Source organism: Rutidosis leptorrhynchoides, chromosome 7 (assembly GCF_046630445.1).
Source record: "Rutidosis leptorrhynchoides isolate AG116_Rl617_1_P2 chromosome 7, CSIRO_AGI_Rlap_v1, whole genome shotgun sequence".
Taxonomy (NCBI): Eukaryota; Viridiplantae; Streptophyta; class Magnoliopsida; order Asterales; family Asteraceae; genus Rutidosis; species Rutidosis leptorrhynchoides.
Genome location: NC_092339.1, coordinates 162,759,272 through 162,783,705, shown reverse-complemented (window position 1 = coordinate 162,783,705; position 24,434 = coordinate 162,759,272). Strand labels below are relative to the sequence as shown.

Sequence of the window (24,434 nt, the reverse complement as noted above, 5' to 3'; positions counted from 1 at the left end):
TGTAATATGGGTCATACACGACCATGGCATATGTGTTTTTGGATGTTGGCAACTTAAATGATTATGTTTTTGTTCAAACATGTGTTTTAATGATGTTGTGTGGCTTAAAGGGGTCAAATATGCATGAAAATGGAGAAAATCTGGCCTTGGGGACGTGTGCGCCGCGTACAATTATAATTTCGCCGCGCACATACAAGAAAAAAGCGGACAGCGTCTGGGAAGACAAAGTGCACGCCGCACACCCCTTTACCGCGCGCCGCATATAAAGTGCGAGCCGCACACACTTTTTCCCGCGCGTCGCGCATGTGTTAAAAAAACATATCTCGATCATTTTTCTTGAGTTACGGGCGTTATAAGTTGGTATCAGGGCTACGGTTTAAGGGACTTGGATAATCCACTATATGGGTTATATAGGCTTAAACCATCGTTATTGTGAATAAGCGGTTTAAGACTTGCATGATTAAAGTTTATGGGATTGTGCCATGATCCATAGGAATAAAATTGTTACGAGTTTTTTGTATGTTATGCATAGAGGATTAAGCTCTTAGATCATGTGCCATGGTTTGAAAAAGTGTGCATTAGAGTGATGTAATGATGATTGACCACCATTATTACATTATCATAATGCATACGGGAGTCTACCGTGGATATGATGGTGAGTGATAGGGACTAAATGGTCAATATATACATATATGTGTGCACTTAAATGATGAATGCTTATGGACTAATGAATTGGAATGTACTATTTCAGAATAGCTATTGTATCACCAGACCAAAGTCATGAAGAGGACGACGAGTTCGTTCACACTCCATCAAGTGCATCCATCAAAACCTCACGAGCGGAACCTGTTGCAGCCCACGATGTTAATGATTTGTCCGGTCAAATAGGACAAGCCCTAGTTCGTTATACACCGACTCTTTTGGATAAGATCAAGAAACTAATTGATGATCAATAAGATATCAAATTCCAAACCTATATGGCGAATAACCCCCCACGAGACGCTAAAGGGGGGAGTGGACTTAAAGGGAATGAGGGTGAAGTTACAAACAAGAAAGAGGAACGTTTCGAGTTTAAGAACTTTGCAAATTGTTATCCGCCGGAGTTTCATGGTAAGGTAGACCCGATTGTAAGTCAAAGGTGGATTGATGAAATTAAGGAAACTTTTTTGTTGTGCTCTTGCCCTGAACGATTGAAAGTGATTTATGCGGTTCATCAATTAAAAGGGAGCGGCTTATCACATGGGCAGGAGGTAGCAATAAAATTTTCTTAGGGGGCGTTTGGTTCGTGGGATTTGGAGGGATTTGCATTTCAAATCCCATGAAATCCCATGTTTGGTTGGAGGATTTGGTTCGTGGGATTTGCATTTCAAATCCCTTGAAATCCCATAAATGAAGGATTTGAAAATCCTTGGTATATATGAGGGATTTGAAATCCCATGTTCTATGATTTTACGTTTACGATTTACGTTTTGGGTTTCGGGTTCGCTTTTTGGGTTCGCGTTTCGGGTCCGCGTTTCGGGTTCGAGTTTCGGGTTCGCATTTCGGGTTCGCGTTTCGGGTTCGCGTTCAGGTTCGCGTTTCGGGTTCGCGTTTCGGGTTACATTTCGGGTTCGCTTTTCGGGTTCGCTTTTCGGGTTTGAATTTCGGGTTCTCGTTTCGGGTTCGTGTTTCGGGTTCGAGTTTCGGGTTCGCGTTTCGGGTTCGCGTTTCGGGTTCACGTTTCGAGTTCGAGTTTCGGGTTCACATTTCGGATACGCGATTCGGGCTAGCATTTCGGGTTCGAGTTTCTGGCTCGCGTTTCAGGTTCGCATTTCGGGGTCATGTTTCGGGATCGCGTTTCGGGTTCGCATTTCGGGTACTCGTTTCGGGTTCGCGTTTCGTTGTCTATTTCAGGTTCGCATATAGATTTCGGTTCGCATTTCGGTTTTGGGTTGCGTATCACCGTCGCATTCTCGTTTTGGATTCATGTTTCGATTTCGAGTTTTTGTTTTCTAACCGCGTTCACGTTCGGGTTCACATTACAAATTTTGAGATTTGAAAACCTCGAACCAAACAGAAGATAGGATTTCAAATCCCAGGATTTCAAATCCTGTGGGATTTCAAATCCTGGGAATTGAAATCCTTGAACCAAATGCCCCCTTAGTAAAAGTTCCGTAAGATGTTTATGGATCAATTTGCGCCACCCGCCGAAGTTAGTAGGTTGAAATCCGAGTTTATGAGTATAGAGCATGGAAGTAAGTTGGTGACCGAGTTTAATGCTGAAATCAATGATAAGTCTCGGTTTTGTCTTGATTTTGTTTCTAGTCCAGAATTGTTAATGGATCACTAGCACGAGAAGTTAAATCACGAGATAAGTGAGTTCATTGATAGTGGCACGTACAAGACCTTACCTGAAATGATGAATAAGGCCCTAGTGAGAGAAAATGAGATTAAAAAGAAGGTCACCCTCAAATGAGAACTTGATCAAGATTTTAAGTCATCCCAAGGTATGAGCCCGTAGAAAGGCAAGTTTAATTTCGAGTCTCCACAAAAGTCAAAAGGAGGATTCAATATGGGAAAGGGTGGTAGTGGTAAAGAGGTAAAAACTTGTAACCGGTGTGGTAAAAATCATGCGGGTGAAGGTAGAGTGGGGTCGACCGTTTGCTATTCGTGTGGGAAGCTGGGTCATAGGGCTGCAGATTGCCCTAGCAAGGGCAAGACATGTTTTTATTATTTCCAAAAGGGACACATTCAAGTTGATTATCCCGAGTATAAGAAGGACATGGCAAGTGGTGGTGTCAAGAAAGAGGTTAAGACGGAACCAAGGGCAAATGAAAGTCGACCAAGAGCCCGAGCCCATTAAATTACCACTCTTAGAGCCAAAGAATCGCAAGAAGTGGTGTCAGGTACTTTTATTGTAAATTCTATACCTGCATGTGTTTTGTTTGACTCCGTTTCTACGAGGTCGTTTGTTTCGAATTCTTTTTGTAAGCACTTTAACCTGACCCCATGTATGTTAGAACACCCATTAGAAGTAGAGATAGCAGACAATAAAACTGTTATGGTCTATAATGTGTATAAAGGGTGTGAATTTGTTTTAGATGATGAAAAGTTTGTTATAGATTTAATACCCATGCAAATTGGAGAATTTCAAGTGATTGTAGGTATGGATTGGCTTGATAACAATGAAGGGATAATTTTATGCCGAAAGAAAATCATACTAGTTCAAGCACCTAATGGGAAAGTTTTCTGGATTTGTGGAGAACGGGCTAGACGTGATATCCCAATATGTACCTATGCTAAAGCTAAGCGATTCTTATCCCATGGGTGTTGTGCTTTCTTGGCATATGTTATAGATGATTCAAAGAAGGTTGTTGAGGCGAGTGATGTTCCGGTAGTTAATGAATATTTAGATGTGTTCCCGAATGAATTTCCCGGTGTTCCTCTCGAACGAGAAGTAGAATTTTGAATAGAATTAATTCCCGGAGCTACACCGATTGCGAAAGCACCTTACCGATTAGTTCCATCAGAAATGAGGGAAATGATGACTCAATTACAAGATTTACATGATAAGGGTTTCATCTGTCCTAGTAGCTTACCTTGGGGAGCTCCGGTTCTATTTATGAAAAAGAAAGATGGAACGATGAGAATGTGTATAGATTATCGTGAAATAATAAGGTCACTATAAAAAATAAATACCCTTTGTCGAGAATCGACGATTTATTTGATCAATTACAAGGGGCATGTTTCTTTTCAAAGATAGATTTGAGGTCGGGTTATCATCAATTAAAAGTGAAGGAAGAGGATATTCCTAATACGGGTTTTCGTACTAGGTATGGTCATTACGAATTCGTTGTTATGCCGTTTGTGTTGACTAATGCTCTCGCCGCGTTTATGGATTTAATGAATAGATTTTATCGTCCGATGCTCGACAAGTTTGTAATAGTATTCATTGATGATATTTTACTGTATTCGAAGGGCGAAGAAGAACACACTGAGCATTTAGGACAAGTGTTAGAAACTTTAAGGAAAGAAAAACTTTACGCTAAGTTTTCGAAATGTGAATTTTGGCACCGTGAAGTTCAATTTTTGGGTCATGTCATCAACAAGAAGGGTATACACGTTGTTCTAACAAAGGTTGATGCGGTGTTAAGATGGGAACCGCCTATGAATCCTACTGAAGTTTTCTTGGGTTAGCGGGGTATTATCAACGGTTTATAAAAAATTTCTCAAGAATAGCCACCCCACTTACGAAGTTAACGCGTAAGAACGAACAATAGAAATGGGAAGAAAAGTAAGAGCAAGGGTTTCAACTCCTAAAGGAGAAGCTTGTTCAAGCTCCGATTTTAGTATTACCGGAAGGGAACGAGAATATGGAGGTATATTGCGATGCATCTAAGAAAGGTTTGGCGTGTGTCCTAATACAAAAAGGGAACGTTATAGCTTATGCCTCACGTCAATTAAAATCACACGAAAAACGATACCATACTCATGATGTAGAGTTGACGGTCGTAGTGTTTGTCTTGAAAATATAGCGTCACTATCTTTATGGTGTAAAGTTTTCTATTTATATCGATCACAAGAGCTTAAAGTATTTATTCAATCAAAAAGATTTAAATAACCAGTAAAGGAGATGGCTCGATTTAGTTAAGGACTATGATTGTGAGATCTTATATCACCCCAGAATAACTAATGTAGTACCGGATGTTTTAAGCCAAAAGTCGAGCCATGATTCATTAAGGATAAAGAGCCTAGCTATGATTGTGACCCCACAAATTTTCGATAGGATACGGGAAAATCAAAATGTGGCATTGTCACTCGACATTGTACGAAAAGAAAGGATTAAAGGTCAAGACGATGATTTGAGGAAGATTCTCAAGGTTTGTGATGTCGTAGCGTGGGGGTACGAAATACTTCAAAACTTTAGCAGGAAATACTATTAAATACGATACAATTTTACACAAGATATTTATTTATTTAAAGAATGGATATACTTAAACCTTGCTACAACACTTATAGGCAGTGTACCTAATCGTACAGTAGTGTAGTTTTTAGTAAGTCCGGTTCGTTCCACAGGGAAAATCTTTTAATCAAAGCTTAACGCTATATTAGTTTAATTTTATAAAAATACAAATATATATATAAGTAATATTATTATTATAAAGGGGGATTTTTACCGTTTAATGACCGGTTTATCGATTTTAAAACTTTAGTCGCAGTTAAAACCAAATGTAAAATAAATAAAAGACTTAATTTAAAGCGTAAAGTAAATAACGATAATGAAATTGCGAATAATAAAAGTGCAATAAAATAAACTTGCGATAATTAAAAAGTACGATAATTAAAAGTGCAATTAAATATAATAACAATAAATAAAATGCAATAATTAGAAGTGCAATTAAATATAAAATAAAGGAAATTAAATATGAAATAAAAGAATTATGCTTATTTAAACTTCCGTAATCATGATGTTTGACGTGTTGATTTTAGTTTTATTCCCATGGGTTAATTGTCCTTTGTCCTGGATTATCCAATATGTCCGTCTGGTTTTTGTCCATAACAGTCCATCAGTCATAAATATAAAGTGCGAGTGTCCTCGTCAAATTATCCTTATACCCGAAGTCAAATATTCCAACTAATTGGGGACTTAAACTGTAACAAGATTTTAATACTTTGTTTAATAATTACACCAGGATGTCGACTGAGTGTAACCCAAGGTTTTAATACTTTGTTAACAATTATGCCAAGTGTCCTTGTACATAATTTCACCCCTGTTTTAATAATTCTAGTGACTATTAATCCATTCCCGTGTCCGGTTAAATGAACGATTATTCATACATATAAATACCCCGCCCATCGTGTCCGATCGAGTGTATATGGTTATTTATGGGTACGTACAATTATAAATCTTTATATTAACATTAACAAACTATCATTTAGTTAAATAAATATAAAGCCCATTAATAGCCCATAGTCTAATTTCCACAAGTGTCGTTCTTTTGTCCAAACCCCAATTATGGTACAAAGCCCAATTATGGTACAAAGCCCAATTACCCAATTTTAGTAATTAGCCCAACATCATGATTACTTCGGATTAAATAAGCATAATAATAACTTAGCTACGAGACATTAAATTAAAAAGGTTGAACATAACTTACAATGATTAAAAATAGCGTAGCGTTACACGGACAGAATTTCGACTTACACCCTTACAACATTCGCTAACATACCCTTATTATTAGGATTAAAATTAAAATTAAAATTAAAATATAAATTATAAATATAAATATTACGTATAGATAGATGGATGGATATATATTGATATTTAAAATGATCAGAATTCGTTTGCTTTTATAGGGAATTGAGTTCAGGGGGTCTCCGCGACTCGCGGCCTTTTCTGCCTTCAAACTGTGCGAGTCGCGGAGTTTGAAATTCCAGCTCACCAACTTTGGAGTCTTTCTTGCCGACGGATTTTTATTATTTATATAATATATAAATAATTATAAGAATTATTTAAATATTATATTATATTTATGTGCATAGTTGACTTGTAATTTTTAGTCCGTTGCGTCGAGCGTTGAGAGTTGACTCTGGTCCCGGTTCCGGATTTTCGAACGTCCTTGCGTACAATTTAATATCTTGTACTTTGCGTTTTGAATCTTGTACTCTTGTAATTTCGAGACGTTTCTTATCAATAATTGGAACCTCTTTGATTGTATTTTGTACTTTTGAGCTTTTTGGTCGTTTGCGTCTTCAATTCGTCGAATCTGTCTTTTGTCTTCACCTTTTAATATTTAAACGAATATCACTTGTAAATAGAACAATTGCAGCTAAAAGCTTGTCTTTCTTGGGGAATAATGCTATGAAATATATGTTCGTTTTTAGCATTATCAAATATTCCCACACTTGAGCGTTGCTTGTCCTCAAGCAATATAGTCTTGAAATACTAGAATCACTTCTTTATTCTTCACACTTTGTACATCAGTGATTTCTATATGGCGGTATAAACAATGGTAGTAACGATATGGTTTACAGTCTCATATGACTATAAAAATTTAGATCCTTTAAGGAAATTGGATCTTTATGAAAACATTTGATCTTTTAAAAATTAAATCTGGCTTTTACCCTAGATAAGTTTTCCGGAATAACCCTTCACCGGTGTTTGCAAAATATTTTTGTGGGTTTGGTGGGTTTCAGATTTGAAAATTTTAGCTCAAAACTTGCGGTTTTGTGTCACCCACTTGCTAACCTTGTATTAGGAAAGCAACACGTCCAGTATACTTGCTCCGTACATTACCTTTCGGTAAACTACCGTCCGGTTGTAAAGGAAAGCGTTGAACAAACAACTGTTAAGGCAATGTCCCCTGACATGCTTTTAATTTTGGTCTATAACGTGTCGGACGCAATTACTATCCTTTGTAGGAGAAATAGTAAAGCTCACCCTTATAATTTTCCGGTCTGGCACAAGGTCCTGTCTTTGACCATGCTATGCAACCACCGTTCTTACGGTTGACACCCGATTTGGTTCAGGTGACCTAATGAATTCTAGGTGAATTTCTAGGATTTTACGTTCAATGGTAATGAACGCATTGAAAATGGGTTTTCAGAAAACAAATCGGTTTATAATTTGATCAAAATATTTTCTCGTTCAAGCTCGAGTTTAGATATCATTGAATTCCATGAGTTTGAATTCTCAATCTTTAAGGTCAATCTCAAGGATTGAGTAATATCAGTCTTAAAAGCTGATTTTTAATCTTTATGGAGATTATCCTTTCTGGGGATCTGATTCATTAGTCTTATCAAGCTAATTTGCACGGTGTCCCCCCCATTGTACGAGATAAATCCTTCTCATGGTTAGGATAAATCTGACCACTTGGCAACCCTGTTTGATGCTGAGGTCCGTGGATTTCCTGCTGATTTTAGTGATGACTTTTCTAGATTTTTCGTCAACCTACAGCTGGTCTGGACGACAACTTCCTGACCTAAATCAAGAAGCGCGTTTCTTTTTCGGAAGACTTTACTTCCTTTTAATGATGGAATTGATTCATCGTGTAGATCCATCTCTTCTTTTCTTTCATCGGGTAAAACAGTTTAGTTTAGTCCAAAGCAAAAGTATTTTCAGTTATTTGTTACAGAAATATGTGACATATGTTTAAAATATCTTGGTAAATTTTCCTACACTTGGCTTTTATTTTCCTTTTTATTGTCCTCTATTCCATTTTAAATGAATTTTAACATTTTGGTTTGTTTCTCAATTTATGTCCTTTCTGAGGTAACAATAATTTCGGTGTTAAAACCTAGTTTTATCGTTCATAAATATGTATAAACATGATTTTGAGTTCATTTAATTGAAAATTTTGAAAATTTTTACTAGAATTGGGTAGTCAGTATATAAGACTAGGGCTGTTCTTTATTATCAGAGAGCACTAGATTCTAATACAACTACTACTTTACTACTATTTTTAATGGTAACCAAGTGTTTAAGATAAATTTTTTTTAAAAAAAATCCGAAAGAATTTAACCCCTTCCCACACTTAAGATCTTGCAATGCCCTCATTTGCAAGAAATCAGTAACAATTTAAATTATTGAGGGTGATTAGCGTAGAAATGATTAAATTTTACCAAAGTTTCCAAACATATTTGTGTTTGTGTTGAATGATAAATGGTGCACATCATTTGTTCATTCCGTCTTGTTGTTATTTCACATATATTTTGCATCTTGTCGTCAAAATTAGTTGCTTTTGCTGAACTTAATGCCAGTCTTTGAAAATGCGTTGTTTTACCCTGTTGTGTACATAAGATAAACTGCAAACATATATACATATTTTTGAAGTTTGGTATATTACCCCACATTCAAAAATTATTAAAATCTAATAATAAAAGTTAGAAAATTATAAAAACTATTACAATATTAACCTAAGTATTAAATGTATCAACATTACAAATTATAAAATAAATAAAACTAAGTAGACTAGGGATGATACTGATACCAGTAGGGGTTCCATGCATAACCATATGTGTTATAAAATGCTTCGGCTGGGTTATACGTAGGATACGGTGGTTGGATCTCTATAGACCAGGGAGGAAATACGGGCGATGGAGTAGGAATATAGTTTCTACCTATTTTTTGGCAATAAACTATGATTTGGTTTTGATGAACTTGCCAATCTTCAAATGCTCGATGTCTAGCATTTTCGTACTCTTGTGAAGCTATAAACCTTTGCATTTCTGTCATTTCATTTCCCCCTCCCACATTACCTGGCTGTTGGTTTCTCTCAACCTGTGGATGTCTACCATTATATCGTACTGCGGCGTTATTTCGCCTCTTCAAAACCTTCGCACCATGGTATACATTTAAACCTATTGTATCGCGGGGTTCTGGTTCTTCGACTAATAATCCCCCCCGACTTATATCCACACCGAGATATTCAGCAATCAAAGTAATAAATATACCACCTCCTATTATGCTATACGGTCTCATCCCCCTAACCATAGCTGATAAATAATAACCCACACAATAAGGTATACTTACAACACTTTATGGGTCTCGAATACACATGTGGTAAAACAAATCCTGTTCATTTACCTTTTCCTTGTTCTTACCTCTTTGTGTAATCGAATTAGCTAAAAATCTATGAATTACTCTTAACTCTGCTCTATCTATATCCAAATAAGAGTAATTTCCCCCTTTGAATCAGTGATGGCTAGTCATTTGACTCCATACACCATGTGTATCAAAATTCTCATCTATCTTCTTACCGTTCAATATCAACCCTCTACAATCGGCAGATGCTAACTCCTCAGGCGTATATATACGTAAAGCTTGAGCCATGTCTAGTAAAGACATGTGGCGCATCGAACCTCCTAACAAAAATCTAATAAAAGAGTGATCGGTTAAACTAGCTACCCGATCATTTATTTCTATACTACACAACAATTCTTCACACCATACTTTATATACAGGTCTACGCATGTTGAATAAACGTACCCAATCGTTAAAAGTAGAATTACCATACCTCTGTGTAAGTAATTCCCTAATTGGCCCGGCCAATTCTACAGCTTCTAATGGTCCCCATTCTATGACCCTAGGTACTTCAACAGCTTTAGAATGAAGAGTATGCAAACCCCTTTGTTATTTTGGATAATCTATCCAAAGTCTGTCAAATCTCAGGTTCGGGTGCAAATCTTCCAAGTGCATAATAGAAAATGTCATGACTGGATGAGGTATATCTTGTTTGTAGTAGTTATCCACCTCCTGTTGTTCCGTATTCTCAGCAGGAGCATTGCGAGCTTGCGATGAAGATTCACCCCTTTCAGTCTGCAAAACACATCAAACACAATTTTTGTGCATCCAAATATGCATTAGTGTTAGCAAAATCATCAATCAAAATAATTACAATGACATGAACAATTTATATCAAACTTAAGCTCATTTTCATATTATCATCAAATCTACACTTTTTCAAATAAGCATATACGAAAATGTTCGCCAAGTTCATAAGCATTCAACTCAAATAACATGTCAAAATAATCATTACTAGCAATTAAACAAGTTTCAAATGGCATTATCTCTTAAAAATCAAGTTCATGAATTTTAGACTTGAAAAAGTCCACTTTAATTCTCAAAATCATGTTTAGGCTCAAAGTTTGGATCATTTAACTACCTAAACATGTTACACTACTTAATTTAGCAACAATTCATGACAAAAATCGGCCATAACCTGTTTATATCAAAAAGCCCCAAATTGCTCAAGAACACAAACCCTAGATTACTCAAAATTTGAAGTTTAAGGTTTCTAATCATGTTAAATAGCATCAATCTAGGTTATACAAGCATAATACATAAGCAATTTAAGCATAATTACACTAAAAAGTATCAAAATCGAATTGGGAAACAAAATTGCTCAAGAACACTAATTTTCGGATTAAATGGTGTTTAGGTGTAGAAATTTACCGTTTTTCTTGAGTAATTCCTTGATAGCATCCTTCTTAACATGATATTAGTAAAAGATTTGATGATTAACGGTGAAAAATTGTGAATTTGGGAGTGTTTTCTCGGGTTTTTTCGGGTGTTATTTCGCAGTATTTTTGTGGTGTGGTGTGTGGACTGATCAGTTTACGTTTTTATCTTTTTTTGGGTTTTGGTCCCTCCGCGAGTCGCGGTATTTTTACCCTTCAAACTCCGCGAGTCGCGGAGTTTGTATTTTTTTTTAAAACATCTTATACTAATTAAAACAATTAAGTAATTAATTTTAAAATTTTGTTTCCCTTGTTATTTAGGACGAGGTCGTTTCGGATCGATGTCCTAGTCCGTCCTTCGACAAAATTTTAAAATTTGTCTTTTTGTAGTGATTGTTTTAAAAGCTAAGATTTTTGGGTTTTTTTAATGTTTTTGGCATACTTTAATTCAATAAGATTAAAAATAATGATAATAAAAGTTCTCGTCCCTCCCTCGGGTAAAGCAATTTCGGTTCAAAGACCTAGTCTTCAACTTACGATGAATTTTAAAAATTATATTTTTAACTTAACGAAATAAAGTAAATTTTTGTTTTTAAATTCATACCAACTTAAATTTAAAAATGCATAAAATTAAAAATTTACACCAAACTTAATTAAAAATGCATAATATTAAAAATTCACACCAAACTTTATATTATATTTTTGTTTTTATACATACAAACTTATATTAAAAATATTAATTTTTCAAATATTGACAAACTTAAATATATTGATTTTACAGAGTTCACAATATTAATTTAAGATTTATATATTAATTTTAAAATGGTAAAAATAAAATTAAAAATCTTTTTGGCTTTTTATCCCACTTTAATCAATCAAATATTATCAAAAATATGCGCCCCTCTTTTCGGTAAAGTAATTTCGGTTCCATAACCTAATTTAACTCATGACGAATTTTTGAAATATTTTGGGTTGATTGATTAAAGATATTTATACCTTAAGAATAAACGTTAAATTTCGTCGTGATGTAATAAATTTTTGAATGATATCAATAATTTTGGTCGCCAAACCTAATTTTATTCAATACCAATTTAATACTTTATAGTGAACAAATTAGCGTTTATTATCAAAAGGTTAAAATAAAAAATAAAAAAAATAAAAACTGTACAGACTTACCTGTGAGATAGTATTCTTAGTTATATGATCTATCCCATTCATAAGATAGTCGGTTTAATTGGTTTTCCATGGCTACATAGGCGTAACCTCGAGCATTCAGTGTTTTTTCTTCTAAACATATGAACGGTCCGTCTCTACATAAAGTAACAAATTCGGTATTTGAATAGGTTTGATTATTTGAACATTTACCTCCATGTGACCATTTTCCGCATTTGTGACATCTTTCAAGGTGTCGTGCTCTTCTTTTCGCTGCGGATTTTGATTTTCCTTTACCAAATTGTAACTTATTATCTTCGCATCTGGATTCTTTTCTTACTCTGTCCAATCTTTCTCTGATTACTGATACTATTTCACTCGGTAGTGTGTCATTATTACGTTTAGTGATCAAAGCGTGTAGCATTAGACCATGGTTTAGTTCACAGGCAGTTTTCATTTCGTAAAAACCTAAAAAAATAAAAATTCAAAATGAGGGGAGAAGACTAGTTCTTTAGGGTCTGCTAGGGAAAGACCATTCGGGTTCCATTTTCGAGAACTACACGAAAACAGACAATCTAACTCTAACAGAAATACATATTATCCTTTAAAGACTTGATTTTCCCCACATTTAGTTAGCTGTGGTATCGAAATTGTGATTAACTTCGTTGTCAACTTCCATTGGACTATCTATGTAATGTTTAACTCTGTGACCATTAACTTTAAATTCAATCCCATTTTAATTTATTAATTCTACTGTTCCGTATGGGAAAACTCTTTTGACTATGAATGGTCCAGACCATCTTGATTTTAATTTTTCAGGAAATAGCTTGAATCGTGAATTGAAAAGAAGAACTCTGTCTCCTTCTTTAAATTCTTTTAAACTTCTGATTCTTTTATCATGCCATTTCTTCGTTTTTTCTTTATAGATTAACGAATTTTCGTATGCTTCATGTCTTAATTCTTCTAATTCGTTTAGTTGACTGAATCGTAGACGTCCAGCTTCATGTAAATCAAGATTACATGTCTTCAAAGCCCAAAATGCTTTGTGTTCAATTTCTACTGGAAGATGACATGCTTTTCCATAAACAAGTCTAAAAGGTGTGGTTCCAATTGGAGTTTTGTAGGCTGTTCTAAAAGCCCAGAGTGCATCTTCCAATTTAATGGACCATTCCTTCGGATTTGATCCTACGGTTTTCTCTATAATACGTTTTAAAGCTCGGTTGGTATTTTCAACTTGTCCACTTGTTTGTGGATGGTATGCGGTGGAGATTTTATGAGTTACTCCATATCTTTTAAGAACTTTCTCAAGTTGATTGTTACAGAAATGAGTTCCCCGATCACTTATTAAAGCTTTCGGTGTTCCAAACCTTGCAAAAAGACGTTTTAAAAAGTTGACTACAACTCGTGCATCGTTAGTTGGGAGAGCTTGTGCTTCCGCCCATTTAGATACATAATCAATGGCTACGAGAATATAGAGATTATTATGAGATTTTGGAAATGGACCCATAAAGTCAATACCCCAAATGTCAAATATACTTCACATACTTGGATGACATTTTGTGGCATTTCATCACGTTGACTTATTTTTCCAGCCCTTTGACATGCATCACAGGATTTGCAAAGAAGGTGTGCGTCTTTGTAAATTGTAGGCCAATAGAATCCAGCATCATAAACTTTTCTTGCTGTTAGTTGAGGCCCATAATGCCCTCCTGTTGGTCCTGTGTGACAATGGTTTTAAAATTTTACTAGCTTCATCTCCGAATACACATCGGTGTATTATTCCATCTGGACAACTTTTAAATAGATGTGGATCTTCCCAAAAATAGTGTTTTATATCACTAAAGAATTTCTTTCGTTTTTGGTACGATAATCCTTTTTCAAGGAATCCACATACTAAGTAGTTTGCATAGTCTGCAAACCATGGAATTTCATTATAATCTATCTTCAATAGATATTCATCAGGAAAGTTGTCTTGTATGGCTGATTCATTTAGAACTTCTAATTAGGGATTTTCAAGACGAGAAAGATGATCAGCGGCGAGATTTTCTGCTCCTCTTTTATCTCGGATTTCAATATCGAACTCTTGTAAGAGTAAGATCCAACGGATTAATCTTGGTTTGGCATCTTGTTTTGAAAATAGGTATCTAAGAGCAGAATGGTCGGTATAGACCACCGTTTTTGCTAGAACGAGATATGATCGAAATTTGTCAAAAGCAAAGACAATAGCAAGGAGTTCTTTTTCAGTAGTTGTATAATTTGTTTGTGCTCCTTGTAACGTCTTACTAGCATAATAAATAGATTGAAATCTTTTTTCAATCCTTTGTCCTAAAACGGCTCCCATTGCAAAATTACTTGCATCGCACATTAGTTCAAATGGTAGATTCCAATTTGGTGTTATCATGATCGGCGCATTAGTGAGTTTTTCTTTAAGAATATTAAAAGATTTGATACATTCATCTGAAAATATGAATGGAGCATCCTTTTCTAGGAGTTTATTCATAGGAGTGGCAATTTTAGAAAAATCTTTTATGAAACGTCGGTAAAAATCGGCATGCCCTAGAAAACTCCTAACTCCTCTAACATTGGTGGGATGTGGAAGTTTAGCAATTACATCTACTTTAGCTCTATCCACTTCAATTCCTTCTTTTGAAATTTTATGTCCAAGAACGATGCCTTCTTTAACCATAAAATGGCATTTCTCCCAATTAAGAACTAGATTTGATTGTTCGCATCTAATAAGCATTCGTTCAAGATTAGCTAGACATGTTTCAAATGTATCACCGAAGACTGAAAAGTCATCCATGAAAACTTCCATGCATTCTTCTATCATGTCGTGAAAAATCGCCATCATGCACCTTTGAAAGGTTGCAGGGGCGTTGCAAAGTCCAAATGGCATGCGTTTGTAAGCAAAAGTACCATAAGGGCACGTGAACGTGGTTTTCTCTTGATCTTCGAGTGCTATTGGAATTTAAAAATATCCGGAAAATCCATCAAGAAAACAATAATAACTATTTTCGGCTAATCTTTCCAACATTTGATTAATGAAAGGTAAGGGAAAGTGATATTTTCTGGTGGCGTCATTTAATTTTCTATAATCAATACATACACGCCATCCTATTACAGTCCTAGTAGGAATAAGCTCATTTTTTTCATTTGTAATGACAGTCATGCCACCCTTCTTAGGCACGCATTGAACTGGGCTTACCCATGGACTATCAGAAATTGGATATATTAAACCTGCATCTAGCAGTTTAATAATTTCTTTCTTAACTACATCTTGCATATTAGGATTTAGTCTTCGTTGGCGTTGCACATACGTTTTATGACCTTCTTCCATAAGGATTTTATGTGTGCAATACGAAGGACTTATTCCTTTAATATTATGAATCTTCCATGCAATGGCTGGTTTATGAGCTTTCAACACAGAAATGAGTTGAGATTTTTCGTTTTCAGTAAGAGAAGACGATATTATTACAGGTAATTCAGATTCACCATGTAAATAAGCGTATTCCAAATGGTTTGGAAGTGGCTTTAACTCTAATTTCGGAGGTTCTTCTATTGATGATTTATATCGATATCTGTCTTCTTCTTTTAGCATTTGAATTTCTTCTGTTGTTGGTTCATATCCATTAGCTATAAGTGTAGCTAATATTTCAGCTTCATCAATTGGTTCATTACCTTCTCCTAAAGAACATTCTCCTGTTCCTTGTAATTCTGGAAATTCTTCTAACAATTCTGCATGTGAGTCTATAGTTTGAATATAATAACGTGTATCATCTGCAGATTGCAGTTGTTGCATTGCTCTATCAACTGAAAAGGTAACACTCTTATCCTCTATACTTAGGGTCAGTTTCTTACCAAACACGTCTATCATTGCTTTAGCCATGTTTAAGAATGGTCTTCCTAATATGAGAGGAACTTGAGAATCTTCTTCCATGTCCAGAACAACAAAATCTACTGGAAATACTAAAGTACCAACTTTAACTAGCATGTTCTCCATTATCCCTCTAGGATATTTTGTTGATTGATCAGCTAGTTGTATACTTATTCTTGTTGGTTTCAATTCTCCAAGGTCTAGTTTAGCGTATAGTGAATACGGCATTAGATTTATACTAGCACCTAAGTCTGCTAATGCTTCTATTGAACTAAGACTACCCAGAAAACATGGAATTGTGAAACTTCCTAGATCAGATAATTTTTCTGGTATCTTATTCAACAGCACTGCTGAGCAATTAGCGTTCATAGTAACAGCCGAGAGTTCTTCCATTTTCTTTCTATTCGTGATCAGATCTTTCAAGAATTTAGCATATCTAGGCATTCCTGAAATCACATCAATGAAAGGAAGATTTACATTTATCTGTTTTAACATATCCAAGAATTTGGATTGCTCGGCTTCAAGTTTCTCTTTCTTCATTTTACTCGGGTAAGGAAGTGGTGGTTGGTATGGTTTAACATAAGGTTTAGCCTTAACTGTGTTATCTTCATTAACCTTCTCAACTACCGGTTCTGTTTCCTTATCTTGTTCAAGTTGTGGTTCTTGTGGAGTAGGAATAGCTTCATCAGAAGTTACATGTATTTCAGGTGGTTTAAGTGTTGTACCACTTCTTGTGGTAATGGCTTTAGCTGTTTCATTCCGGGGGTTTGCATTTGTATCACTAGGTAAACTTCCCGGTTTTCTTTCACCTATTAACCTTGCTAGGTTACTTACTTCTTGTTCCAAGTTTTGAATAGAAGCTTGTTGATTTCTAAATGCTTGAGCATTTTGTTCATTTGTTTGTTTCTGAGATGTGAAAAACTGCGTTTGAGTTTCAACTAGCTTCGTCATCATATCTTCTAAATTCGGATTTTTATCATCGGTTTGTGGTGGGTTGTTTTGAAAATTAGGTCTTTGCTGGTTGTAAGTATTATTGGATACTTGTTGATTGCTAGGACCTTGTTGGTTGTTGTATGGAATATTTCGGTTATAATTCTGATTTTGATTGTAAATCGGTCTTGGCGGTTGATAATTATTCTGATAATTATTTCCAGGCCTTTGGTTTATGTATGAAATATTCTCTCTTTGTTCCATTGTTAATTCAATACTGAGACAATCTTTTGTCAAATGTGGTCCTCCACACTGCTCACAACTAATTCGTATTGAGTGAATATCTTTAGTCATCTTTTCCATTCGTCTCTCGACATCATCTATCTTTGCGGAAATGGAATCTAAGTCATGGCTAGAATCGGCTCTAGCTGCTTTAGATGATCTAACGATATCTTTTTCTTGGTGCCACTCATGTGAGTGGGAAGCAGTGTTATCAATAATTTTATAAGCATCAGTTTCGGTTTTCTTCATAATGGAACCACCAGCTGCTATATCGATGTCTTTTCTTGTAGTGATGTCGCATCCTTGGTAGAATATTTGTACTATTTGACAGGTGTCTAAACCATGTTGCGGACATCCTTTTAATAACTTTCCAAATCTTGTCCATGCCTCATATAGAGTTTCATTCGGTTTCTGTGTGAACGTAACAATTTCTCCTTGAAGTCTTGCGGCTTTAGATGCCGGAAAGAATTGTTTAAGAAATTTTTCAACTAAAACGTCCCATGTATCAATCGCCCCTTCAGGTAACGATTCCAACCAATCTTTGGCTTCTCCCTTTAAAGTTCAGGGAAATAACATGAGATATATCTGTTCATCCTCCACTTCTCGGATTTTAAATAGTGTGCAGATCCTATTAAAGGTACGAAGATGTTCATTTGGATCTTCCTTCGGTGCACCACTAAATTGGCATTGATTAGTCACCATGTGTAGAATTTGTCCTTTGATTTCATAATCTGGCGCATTAATGTCTGGATGAGTAATTACGTGACCTTGGCCAGTGCATTTAGCTCTCATTCGGTCTTCCATACTTAAAGGTTCCAGATTCTCCATAATTGAATTTGTTGAATCGGAATCACTAGAGGATTCTGATTTAATGGTTCGTTCCTCAACAATCTCTGTTTGAATGATTGGTGGTTCCGGAGGAAAGTTTAGTGGTTCAGGATCTATGAATCGTCCCTGAATATTCTCCGAATTCTCAATTGTGAGGTCGGGTTTAAAAAATGGATTATCAACGGCTACAATATTAACTAGATGTCTTGATCGAGTTACAGGTGGTGAACGTACAAAAGGTGGTGAACGTCTTGCTCGGTGCATTCACTGAATATCCTATTAGTTTTTAAAAAGAAAGAAAAATTATATAAGTTATCCAATTAATAGACTTTTCTGATTTTGCCCACGTTTCGAATAGCCAAAAGATGCAGCAGAGGGGCAGGATTCGTTTGGTCTCAATATAATTGAGGACTGTTTGGCTCCAATAACCCGGTCCACGTACAAATCCAACTATTACTACGAACCAGAAAATTTTGATGTCTATCAATTTAACCACTTAAAATAAATTTTTGTAATTTTAAGAAATTTAGATAAGAAGTAGAATAAAAAATCTATGTCCTAAAAACTAGAATAGCGAGAAATAAGAAAGAAAAAGAGCGTGTCGGAAAAAGATCGAAAAATAAAAATAAGAAAGAAAAAGAGTGACTTATAGAACTTAAAAACACTCGACTAACCCAACCTTATTACTATCACTAACTTAAAATTATAATCGCAAATTGAGATTACTAATTGGAATGATAATTGATACATAGGTAAAAGGCGTCTAAAAATATTAAAGCTTACAAGTAAAACTATATCCCAAATGGAAATAACTTAAAAAGGTACTAAAACTTAAAAAAGCGTCGCAAAATTCTAAAGCACCTAAATCTTAGTTTAAAGAAAAAGCACTTAAGGGATTTTACGGCAAGGCCTAAAAATCTAGAAATAAAAATATAACTATGGCAAAAACTAAGTTTAAAACTAAAAACTAGCGAAAAATACAAATATTACGCTAAAACAATTAAAAAGGGAGAAAATATAAAAATATACTAAAAGTTGTGGAAATTACAATTTTTATAAAAATATTATTTTTATATTATTTAATTAATAAAACTATTAATTTTATAAACTAATTAAACTAATTAAAATTTAAAATACAATTTATTTTAAAAATTTAAAACTAATTATAATAATAATTAAGTAATTAGGGTTAATAATAATAATAATAAATAATAATTACACCGTAATAAATGCTGTTAGGGTTTCTGTGTGGCCCGTGTCAGACGGCTCCGCGAGTTGCGGTGCTCGAAGCTGGAAACTCCGCGAGTTGCGGGGTTCCAATTTTCAGATGACAGGTTGATTAAAATTCGACGCATTTTACTTTTTTTTTTATTTTTTTTTATTTTCTGTTTAAATATTTAAATTAAATATTTATAAAAACTAAATAAAAACTTATGTTTTAAAAACTAAAATAAAAATAGAAATACTTTATAATAAAAATCTTAAAACTAGATTTATATATTTATTTTTTTTCTTTTTTTTTCGGTTTTTAATTTTATGTTCTAAATAAATACAAAATATTTAAATAAAACTTATATTTTTATAAAATAAAAATAAAGAAACTTTATAAAACTTAAATATTTAATAAACTATTAAAAATATTTATATTTTTGTTTTTCTTCTCTATGTTTTCGAATATTTAAAACGTATTTTTACAAAAACGTATTTTTATAAAAGTAAACTAAAAATAATTTTTTTTTTTTATAATTAGCGTTGCGCTTCCGGCTTTTAAGCTAGATTGTTCCCCGGCAGCGGCGCCAAAAATAACTTGATGTCGTAGCGTGGGGGTACGAAATACTTCAAAATTTTAGCAGGAAATACTATTAAATACGATACAATTTTACACAAGATATTTATTTATTTAAAGAATGGATATACTTAAACCTTGCTACAACACTTATAGGCAGTGTACCTAATCGTACAGTAGTGTAGTTTTTAGTAAGTCCGGTTCGTTCCACAGGGAAAATCTTTTAATCAAAGCTTAACGCTATATTAGTTTAATTTTATAAAAATACAAATATATATATAAGTAATATTATTATTATAAAGGGGGGTTTTTACCATTTAATGACCGGTTTGTCGATTTTAAAACTTTAGTTGCAGTTAAAACCAAATGTAAAATAAATAAAAGACTTAATTTAAAGCGTAAAGTAAATAACGATAATGAAATTGCGAATAATAAAAGTGCGATAAAATAAACTTGCGATAATTAAAAAGTACGATAATTAAAAGTGCAATTAAATATAATAACAATAAATAAAATGCAATAATTAGAAGTGCAATTAAATATAAAATAAAGGAAATTAAATATGAAATAAAATAATTATGCTTATTTAAACTTCCGTAATCATGATGTTTGACGTGTTGATTTTAGTTTTATTCCCATGGGTTAATTGTCCTTTGTCCTGGATTATCTAATATGTCCGTCTGGTTTTTGTCCATAACAGTCCATCAGTCATAAATATAAAGTGCGAGTGTCCTCGTTAAATTATCCTTATACCCGAAGTCAAATATTCCAACTAATTGGGGACTTAAACTGTAACAAGATTTTAATACTTTGTTTAATAATTACACCAGGATGTCGACTGAGTGTAACCCAAGGTTTTAATACTTTGTTAACAATTATGCCAAGTATCCTTGTACATAATTTCACCCCTGTTTTAATAATTCTAGTGACTATTAATCCATTCCCGTGTCCGGTTAAATGAACGATTATTCATACATATAAATACCCCGCCCATCGTGTCCGATCGAGTGTATATGGTTATTTATGGGTACGTCCAATTATAAATCTTTATATTAACATTAACAAACTATCATTTAGTTAAATAAATATAAAGCCAATTAATAGCCCATAGTCTAATTTTCACAAGTGTCGTTCTTTTGTCCAAACCCCAATTATGGTACAAAGCCCAAATATGGTACAAAGCCCAATTACCCAATTTTAGTAATTAGCCCAACATCATGATTACTTCAGATTAAATAAGCATAATAATAACTTAGCTACGAGACATTAAATTAAAAAGGTTGAACATAACTTACAATGATTAAAAATAGCGCAGCGTTACACGGACAGAATTTCGACTTACACCCTTACAACATTCGCTAACATACCCTTATTATTAGGATTAAAATTAAAATTAAAATTAAAATATAAATTATAAATATAAATATTACGTATAGATAGATGGATGGATATATATTGATATTTAAAATGATCAGAATTCGTTTGCTTTTATAGGAAATTGAGTTCAGGGGGTCTCCGCGACTCGCGACCTTTTCTGCCTTCAAACTCCGCGAGTCGCGGAGTTTGAAATTCCAGCTCACCAACTTTGGAGTCTTTCTTGCCGACGGATTTTTATTATTTATATAATATATAAATAATTATAAGAATTATTTAAATATTATATTATATTTATGTGCATAGTTGACTTGTAATTTTTAGTCCGTTGCGTCGAGCGTTGAGAGTTGACTCTGGTCCCGGTTCCGGATTTTCGAACGTCCTTGCGTACAATTTAATATCTTGTACTTTGCGTTTTGAATCTTGTACTCTTGTAATTTCGAGACGTTTCTTATCAATAATTGGAACCTCTTTGATTGTATTTTGTACTTTTGAGCTTTTTGGTCGTTTGCGTCTTCAATTCGTCGAATCTGTCTTTTGTCTTCACCTTTTAATATTTAAACGAATATCACTTGTAAATAGAACAATTGCAACTAAAATCTTGTCTTTCTTGGGGAACAATGCTATGAAATATATGTTCGTTTTTAGCATTATCAGTTTGAAACTACGGTATGGAAGGATTTGGGTTCCTATTTAATGTACCGTAAGGAGCGAGATTCTAAAAGCAGCTCATATGTCTAGGTATTCGATCCACCCCGATGCTACTAAGATGTATAGAGAGTTTAAAAGGGACTATTGGTGGTCGGGAATGAAAAGAGATATAGTTAAATATGTTCATAAGTGCCTTACTTGTCTTCAAGTGAAGGCCGATCATCAAATGCCTTATGGTAAACATCAACCGTTAGAGGTACCGGTGTGGAAATGGGAGCATATTACTATGGATTTAGTAACTACGTTACCTAGAACCCCTCGTCAGCACGATGCTATATGGGTTATTGTTGATAGGTTGACCAAGAGTGCGCTATTATTGCTGTAGCGACCCAAAAAAATCGGCATTGACGGCGCCGTCTACTTAGGTCCCGTCACGTGGTCATAAGTCTTTAAACAATGTTTGACCAAAATATGTCGCATTCATTTCAAAAGTAAGGATGTTTCAAGGTTTACAAAGTAGTTCAACGACTAAATACATTACAACGTTTTAAGTATAATTGAAACCTATGCGACACAATTTAAGTTATGTCAAAAGACACTCCATGTATGTATGTATACTCGACATCCAAGCAAGTATCAAAATAGAGTGCAGAAGCATGTATCACTTAGCGTTCAAGGACCTGAGAAAAACATATAGAAAACTGTCAACGAAAAACATTGGTGAAATCATAGGTGTATTAGTAAACGTATGTATTTGAACCACAAGATTTAGTATAAGTTGATTATCCAAATCGTTTGCATTCCAATGATGTTGTTTGTATCACGAGCACCCAATTATCAAGGCTTAACTGAATGTTACCTCTAAATCTATAGTGTTAGAACATACACTATACCGATAAAATTATATTTCATTCGCTAACAGTAGCGAACCGTCCGAATGAGGGTTCGTCAAACCCGTATGGCCACACAACATAATTACTTACACCCTACAAGTGTAACTAATGATAATAGAATTGAGGATTTTTGTTCTAACTCGTACGTGGAATGTTTGTTTTTGTACTTGTGTTCAATGTATAAAAGTATAAATCGTTTATATTTTCTCATCCCAAGTATAAGTATAAAAGAGTAAAAGTGGGACTATGATCTCACCTTGAGTGCACGAGAATAAATATACTTCACAAAGTTAACGTGTGCAAGAAACGAATGCTAGTCTTGACCTAAACTGTAACGACCCTGGAATTTCCAACGTTTATTTATTAATAATTATTATTATTAATATGTGTGATTAAACGAATGTATGTTATTACATTTACATGTTACCATGATTGCCCGTACTTGACTTTTAAGTGCCCGAAACGTCTTTGTGACACCCGGAACTAGCACGAATAATATTTTCAAGTATTATTTACATTCATGATTAATTTTATTAATCATTTTAATTAACTAAGGCTATTAGTTAGCTACTTGGGCTTTAATTGGGTTTAATTGTTAATTAATTGAACTTGGGCTTTGATTAGTTAATGGACTCATGAATTAAGACTTGTAAGCCCACCCTACCTTTAAGTGGGCTTAGTTAGCCCACTCTTTCAAAGTGTAAGTATCACTTTAATTTGTAACTAGTTAGTTAACTTGCATGGAATCTAGTCAACATGTAATCCCCATAAACAACCATCTAATATCCATCTTTTGTAAGCTTTTCATGCTATTAACCAACAAATACTCTCCTTCTCCCTCCCATGCAGCTGGCCGTCGGCCTAAGGGCCCTTAGATGGGTGTTTTTGTTTCAAATTTTCCATTACTTTATTCACTAGAACACTCTCATTTCACACACACACACAATTACTTGTAATTTCCCTCAAACATCCTCTCATCTTTTGCTCTCAAGTGTGAGTGTTCTTTCAAGCTCTTTCTCTTCTTCTTTTCTTGTTAGAAACCGAATTCTAAAGCATCTCATCATCATTTGTTTGTTGTTAAATTTGTTCATGTTGTTTAGTTACTTACTTGTTGTTACTTACTTTCATGTTACAAGAATAAACTTTCTAGTTTGATTCTTCATATTAATCTTGTATTTTCAAGAACACAAGAACTAAACTTACTAGTTTATGTTCTACATATATTGTTTCAAAAGTTTGTAAGTTCATGTGTTAAAAGCATACTTGTGATTCATGAAATAAACTTTAAAGTTTACTTTCCTTAAAGATCAAGCTTAGGCTTGAATCTTTAAAGTATGCAAACCATGAACTTAATTACTTGTTTACTTAGCTATTTACTTCATTTACTTGCACTTTAATTTCATTATTTATGTTCTTGTTGGTCAAATGTTACAAGTTAACTTTGATCTCATTAATCTTGAACTTAAAGTTAACTTTAAAGTTCAAGAACATATGAAGGAAACTTTTTAATTATAACTTTGTATACTTATGCTTGATCTAGACTTTTGAGTCTTGGATCTTCAAGATCTAACTAAGAACTATGTTCTACATTTTAAGATCTTGATTTCATAAGTTCATTTTCAAGTTTGTAACTTATTATTAGTCTTATAGTTCATGTAAGTGTCAAACCTAAGACTTTGATGTAACTTTGGTTCATCAAACTACATGCAACTCTTAAGTGAATTGT

The 24,434-nt window shown here is 34.1% G+C and overlaps 1 non-coding gene across 1 annotated transcript; it reads left to right on the top strand.

The window, feature by feature from the left end:
- Positions 1-17,513: 17,513 nt before the first annotated feature.
- Positions 17,514-17,620, top strand: LOC139860671 (small nucleolar RNA R71). Its single transcript, XR_011763301.1, has one exon. It is a non-coding gene; the product is annotated as a small nucleolar RNA R71 (small nucleolar RNA).
- The last annotated feature ends 6,814 nt before the right edge of the window (positions 17,621-24,434 follow it).